This window comes from Macrobrachium rosenbergii, unplaced genomic scaffold (genome assembly GCF_040412425.1).
Source record: "Macrobrachium rosenbergii isolate ZJJX-2024 unplaced genomic scaffold, ASM4041242v1 13875, whole genome shotgun sequence".
NCBI lineage: Eukaryota > Metazoa > Arthropoda > Malacostraca > Decapoda > Palaemonidae > Macrobrachium > Macrobrachium rosenbergii.
In genome coordinates this window covers 597,078-604,577 of record NW_027100719.1, presented here as the reverse complement: position 1 = coordinate 604,577, position 7,500 = coordinate 597,078, and positions in this window count along the sequence as shown.

The window sequence follows — 7,500 nt, the reverse complement described above, 5'->3', positions numbered from 1 at the left end:
CTGCTATCTTTGGAGATATGACAGTGACCGTACTCTGATAAGTATACAGCAATTGCAAAGATTGTACATCTAGTGTGTGACATTTATCCTGATGGCCCCACCATCAAAGATAGCTAGCAGGATTTTGTGGACAGTCTAAGATTTCATGCAGGACCATAGGCCCTTCACAGAATTGACCACAAGATCTTAACACTACTTTGCGCTGAACAAAATTTAAGAGGGAGTTTGTCATGTTTTGAAGGGATGAATGAACCTCATGAATACGAGTCTACTCTAAGGGGTACCAGCTGTACTTTAGGGTGGAGCAGGACCCATTAGGACAGGTCGGCTAGCCAGGGGATTAATGATGAATCACCCGGGTTGACCATGTAAGGAGAGCCATGGCCCATGATTTACAGGTTGTAAACAAAGGACAGTTAGCACTATTGTAAATATATACAGGACAAATTTCTTTTCACTTATTTGAATATTTGAGGTATTCTGAGTAATCTTCATCTCAGTTTATGTAATGTTTGTCTAAGATATATTTAAAACAATAAAAAGTTAGATGTTGATTACTGGAAGTTGTAGCATATGAGGCTGTAATTTTTAACAAGTTAACTGACACTGATAAAGAATATTACTGGTAGACTACTATCAAAATCAAATTAATACAAAACAAACTGTTAACACATAGATGAAGAAGGATGATTGAACGTTCTGTTGTTTCCACAGCCAGTACCCTCCTGCGACGAACCCGTGTGACGTCATTGTCAGGCCGACCTGTCTTATAGTTAACCAAAATGACTACGAACATGTGGTACGTTTTCGGCGTTGCCTTTATCCCACATTATTTTGACTCATAAACCCTTTAACTAAGTTGGGATGTAATGTAGATGTGGCAAAAACGCTGCCGTATCTCCCCTATACCAGGTCAAAAAGGGTAAACACCTTGACACTATTGTTCTGCTTCGCTAACACTGAAGACGTAAAATGAGAGAAAGAATGACGAGTAAAGGATGATTTATAATAAAAAAAAAAAACTGCAGTAAATGAAGATTTTATATCATATATGAGAAATTTTTCGATAACAAGGTATGATAAGGATGATTTAGTTTCTAATCACCTAAAGGAATTATACAAATGCCCAATATCTAGCCCAGGCTCACTAATGAAAATAAACGATACAATGCGAAAAAAATACTGTTATTGGCTCCACAAGTGATGGCAGACTGTCAATTAAGTCGGCCTTGTCCTGGAACGGTCTCTTTCTTCTGGAAAGCCTTTGGGATGGATGAGTAGGATTTTATGACCGGATTCAAGAGCCCGAATCAAGGGATGCAGATTAACTGTAGTCGGATTATAAGTCAGGAAGAAGTTTGGCTGGCAACGTAGCTAATGACAGCCATGTTCGTAGTCATTTGGTTTTACTGTACCACAGTGGGTCCTAGGGTTAGGGGGATGAGCATGAATGCTACCTCTACTCAGAAGATAATGGGATTGTGAGTAGGACTAAGATCCATGAATTACAAAGTGGGCATGACGAGGCTGATACACGCTTAATTTACCATGCAAACTGTATTGCTGAAGGTCATCATGAATGCAATAATTGTCGTCCGCAGCAAAGATACCGATGTCTTTGCTCTACTGGTTTACCGTGCCAGATACATTAGTGCAAAAATTTGGATGGATGCAGGGATTAACTCCAAGCACATAAGACGAATGATAAATCATACAGATTTGGCCACTAAGCTCACCAGCCCCATATGTGATGCCCTGCCTAGCTTTCATGTACGGACTGGATGTGATTATACGGTTTCATTCATGAGAAAAGCTAAGTGGAAACCTTTTGAAATCATGAAGGGCAATCACAGGTTTATTGCAGCCATTAGCAAACTTGGAGATTCAGAGCTGAGGGACACAGATGTTTCTACAACAGTTGAAGAATGTGTGTGCTGTGTACGGAATTCGCAACTTAATGAAGGTCATTCATGCCAGACTTCATCTTTTAAAGAAGCTGTATGCACCCAAAAAAGCAAAAGATCCATTAGAAAATACCAAGGCTTTAGATCCATGCTGTCTACCACCGTACATCCAAGTATGTTAGAAAAAATTGCTAAGAACAAACTTTGCAGCAAACACGTGGAAAAATTGGGAGAAATTCCAAGCCTGTGACATTCGGACCCGACGGACATCGGTGAAAGTTGGAGATGGACAAAGTAGTCTGGTATATAGGACCAAACGTTCCTGCCAACATTACTTTTGATGGGACCCTTTTGCAAGAAGAATCGAAGGATGAAAATGATGATGAGAGGAGCAGTTCTTCCGATGAAGAGGATGAGTTTGGTTAGGAATGACTTTGTATGATGCACCAGTGGTCCAAATAAATGCCAACATTACTTTTGATGGGACCCTTTTGCAGGAAGAATCGAAGGATGAAAATGATGATAAGAGCAGTTCTTCCGATGAAGAGGATGAGTTTGGTTAGGAATGACTTTGTATGATGCACCAGTGGTCCAAATAAATGCCAAAACTACTTTTGATGGGACCCTTTTTGCAGAAAAATCGAAGGATGAAAATGATGATGAGAAGAGCAGTTCTTCCAATGAAGAGGATGAGTTTGGTTAGGAATGACTTTGTATGATGCACCAGTGGTCCAAATAAATGCCAACATTACTTTTGATGGGACCCTTTTGCAGGAAGAATCGAAGGATGAAAATGATGATGAGAAGAGCAGTTCTTCCGATGAAGAGGATGAGTTTGGTTAGGAATGACTTTGTATGATGCACCAGTGGTCCAAATAAATGCTGGTTTCCACTAAATAAAATTTTATCAAAATATGTGTAAATCACATATTTTGATGAAATTTTATTTAGTGATACCAGAGAATTTGAAGGTTTCTCGACAGCAGTTGGGGTAATTCAGGAGCACACCTGATATTAGAGAAGCATGAAAGTCCACCTACTGGAAGATGTAAGAATTACATTGTTAGGTTCCAGTTACTCACACTCCCTGTGCCAATTGCTTTGGCCCAAAATGTTTCGAAAAACTTCCTACATTTCTCATTTTCGTTGTCAATGAGGTTTAAACGGTATTTGGCACCATCTCAGTTGTAAAATGAGAAATGTCTCCGTAGTCAAAATTTTAGGGAATATGACGAAACCGCTGACCTTTAGACCTCTGTTGTCTACATATTATATCTAATTGAAATAAAATTGATATTATAGAAATCTGTTTGTCCATAGAAACATTTTGATGTATAGATATCCACTTTATAAAAAACTGGGAGGAAACACAACCCTTTTCTTTTACAAGAGCCCAATATTTTGGAGTAATTTTCGAAGTTGCATTTTGGTAAAAAAAATCCAGACCCACCTCTATCAAAATGTAAGAGTTTCTGCTTCGAATATCCCATGGCATACTCTTTCAAGACATACAAACTGGACATCCGGCCATTTCCGGGAAATAATTCGTGAGTGGCTCTTGGATTAATTCGATTTCCTCTTCCACAACAAAACGGGATTATTAACTAATTATCCCTGAAGCGAAAAATGGGTAAAATGACATCCTTCACAATAACTATAAAGCTGAATTATTTAATCATCCATAGAGCGAATGACGGGTAAACGTTACTCTCTTCATTGAGAACATAAACTTACTAATATGCACAGTATATTTACACAAAAAATAAAAAAAACTATCAAATGAAGACCAGTGGTACCGCTGTCAGTGACTATACAACTGAATCATGTAATTATCCCTGAAGCGAAAAATGGGTAAAAAGTTACCCTTCATTAAGAACACAGACTTACCAATATGAATATTTACCAAAGAAAGAAAAATTGCCAAAGAAGACTAATGACACCTCTTTCTATACAATTGAATAGCTTAATTCTCCTACCTAGTTTTCAGTCAAGTCCAACACTTCACAAACCTTATTACGGGACAGAATCTTATATCAAGCACCAAATAAATAGATGAAACAAAGTTCATCATCTTTTCCTTGCTACAAATTCTTCAAGCTGAAATGAAGGTTCTAATCTTGACACAAATGAAAAATTATAATTTAGATAAAAATTAAATTACACTTGATAACAATACTAATCACCTCAGCGCTGTTTATCTGCCACTTAACTACATTAGATTTAACAATATCCAAAGAATATCTGTATTCTTTGGATATTGTGGTTTAATACATATCTCCGTAATATTTGTTTAGCAAATGTATACCCCAACACCCCTTCACAAACGTCACAATAATAACGCAAATGCGTGTAGTTCTAAATGAATATAGTTGTTAAACAACTTAAAATATAATTCTCTTGGTCATAAACCCATCTGGCATACAGTTATTCTCTGCAATTTTTGTTTAGCAAATGTACCTCAAAACCTTTCACAAACGTCACAATAATAAGGCAAATGTGTGTAGTTCCAAAAGAATGTAGATATTAAACTACTTAAAATGAAAATCTCTTCGTCATGAACCCATTTGGAACTAGTCCGCAAATGTAATATTACAAATACCTAAACAATATTAAAACTATTGCGCAGTTGTTTCTACATTCCTCTTCAGCAATTTTACAGCACATTTGAACACTCACCACGCACTGAAGTCTCTGCCGCTAAGCGTGAATAGGAGAACAGCACTTCCCTAAATTACGGCAAAATATTTCTCAAAAGAAATAAATGGAAAAGCACAAAAGCCAAAGAGATTTCCAGGCAGCTGCGCTCAGCTGAAAAGGTCTCCCGTTAGGATCTATGTCTACACACTCCCAACTAAGGGCTGACTAAAAGTCTTCACTGTTATGACTCTGCGAACAAGTCCTTCAGAAAGATCAGTCATTACAAAACTAGGTGATTGGGACATGTTGAAATAGAAATCTATTAAAATATTTGTTGTAATGACAGAGGGTAGGACTATGAGTCTTAAGATGAAAGACTGAACGTGATACTGCGTCGATTCCTATAATAAGAAATATATTTCGAAAACCTGCATACTACGGAACAAAAGCTTGAAGTAGCAAACACAACGATACAGTAAATAGGCTACCGCAGGTCATTTACCGGGATAGGTTAATCGCTCGATCACATATTGGCCTATTGTAAAAAAAAAAAATATATACCTGTTAATAAACAGATAAATATTATACATACATATATATATATATATATATATATATATATATATATATAACATACACTCACACACACACACACACACACATATATATATATATATATATATATATATATATATATATATATATATATATATATATATACACACACACAGGCAGGTTGAGTGCATATGGAACTCCCGGAGATTTAGAAGGAACAAGATGAAACCTTCATTTGCAGCATCTTTTAAGTTTATTATTTATTTATATATATATATATATATATATATATATATATATATATATATATATGTATATATTTAACAGTTACTTAATTTTAACTTGTATCCTCATCCGCAAGACCCTATAATGAGAAACAATTAGCAAATCATTCTCAATATGACGGTCAGTAATTCAATACCTATCCTATTTTTATGACGCAGGCATTCTTCCTTCCCTCTTCTTGTTCTTTTTTATTTTATAGACCCATTTTATTTTTCCCAGTACATTGTGTCAACAGTTCAAGAGACGACAAGCTCCGGAATTCTTGTCAAAATATGAAATCTCATCGAAAACTAATTTCCTTATTTGATTAGTCCAGTGTTCAATGTATATTATTCTCTAATATATGAATTTATGAATTTTCAAGTAGCAATATTCTTCAAATTGTTTCCATATACCTCACAATAATAATCTCAAGTAAATCATTCTCTTTTCACAATTGTACAAATGCTCAGCAAACAATAATTACATTATTATATATCCCTGTAGGGAGGTAGTGCCGTCAGTGCACCTCATGTCGAGCACTGTAGACATTACTAAAGGTTCTTTGCAGCGTCCTTCGGCCCCTAGCTGCAACCCCTTTCATTCATTACTGTACCTCCGTTCATATTCTCACTTTCTTCCATCTCTCTTTCCACCCTACCTTAACAGTTTGTTTCACGTCGCAACTGGCAGGGGACTCTCTTGTTACACCTTTCAAACCTTTTGCTCTCAGTTTCCCTTTCAGCACTGAATGACCTCATAGGTCCCATCGTTTGGCCTTTGGCCTAAATTTTAAATTCATTCCAAGAGAGCATCGGGAGGAGGGAAGCCATAACAGATGCTAACCGTGTCTCCTCTGCCACAGGGAGCGACGTGAACAGAGAACAAGCTGTCAGTTATAAACCAGCACTTGTAGTGTCGATCAATAATTACGGTTTAGAGAAGTACTATGGTGTGCTGCCGGTTCAAAGCAGGCATTGACCGGTTACCATTATTATTATTATTATTATTATTATTATTATTATTATTATTATTATTGTTGTTGTTGTTGTTGTTGTTGTTGTTGTTGTTCAGAAGATGAACCCCATTCAGATGGAGCCAGCCCACAGGGACCATCGACTAGAAATTGAAGCTTCCAAAGAATATGGTGTTCATTATGAAGAAGTAACAGCGGGTAAAGGGAAATGAAGAAAGTGGAGATCACTTATTAAAAAAAAAAGAGATAAATTAACAAATAAATAAATAAAAATGTAAGCAAATGATTAAGGTACGAGGAGAATTGTATTAAGGTAGCCATGCATTGCATCTTCGCTTGAAAAAGGAAACTAGGTACAACCATTGCATTTCAGTGAAATCCCTCACTCTGATTCCATACCATTTCTCTCGACCGTTCCTCTGCCTTTTCTTCAGAGGCCTCGCTTCGGCTCTTTTCCAGTACTCTCTTTTGTTATCCCGTTTTCCATCCTCTCTCTTATCATGAGCGTGGATTTATCCACTGTTTCATCTTCACCTAAAAGCTAACTGAAATTCATAGATTAAATGTTTTGTTTTCATTTTTTCACTTTAGTTCTTACTTATTTTTATTCCAACGACTTTTCTCTATTTTTGTGTAATAAACTGCTTGCTTATGATGAGAAGAATTTATGGATAAAAATTAAGTTAAGAAATTCATTTTACTTTCTGTCTTTCTGTTTTTCTGAATGTGTGTTTGTCTGTCTGTTTGTTTATCTCTCTCTCTCTCTCTCTCTCTCTCTCTCTCTCTCTCTCTCTCTCTCTCTCTCTCTCTCTCTCTCTCTCTCTCTCTCTCTCTCCAGAACATGCGAATGCCCCACGGTGCGGCTGAACAAAACAAAATGTTTCCATCAGATCAAACCGGAATATTATATTCCCTTCCCATATGAGTTGTTTTGCAACATCAGTCTATATTTCAATAGTTAACTTTAGACTTTTCCTTAACTTATCGTCACCTCTCCATCTCCTGAGTCTGTCTGCTTCTCTAGGCATCATACGTTAATTTTTGGGGGAGGAATTGCGACAAATATAAACAATTCAGGTCGAAGGAAGGTTCTTCTCAAACTTTTTTTTCTTTTTATTCTTGCCCTCGACGAATGTGTTTCTTAAAATTCTCTTTCTCTGAAGT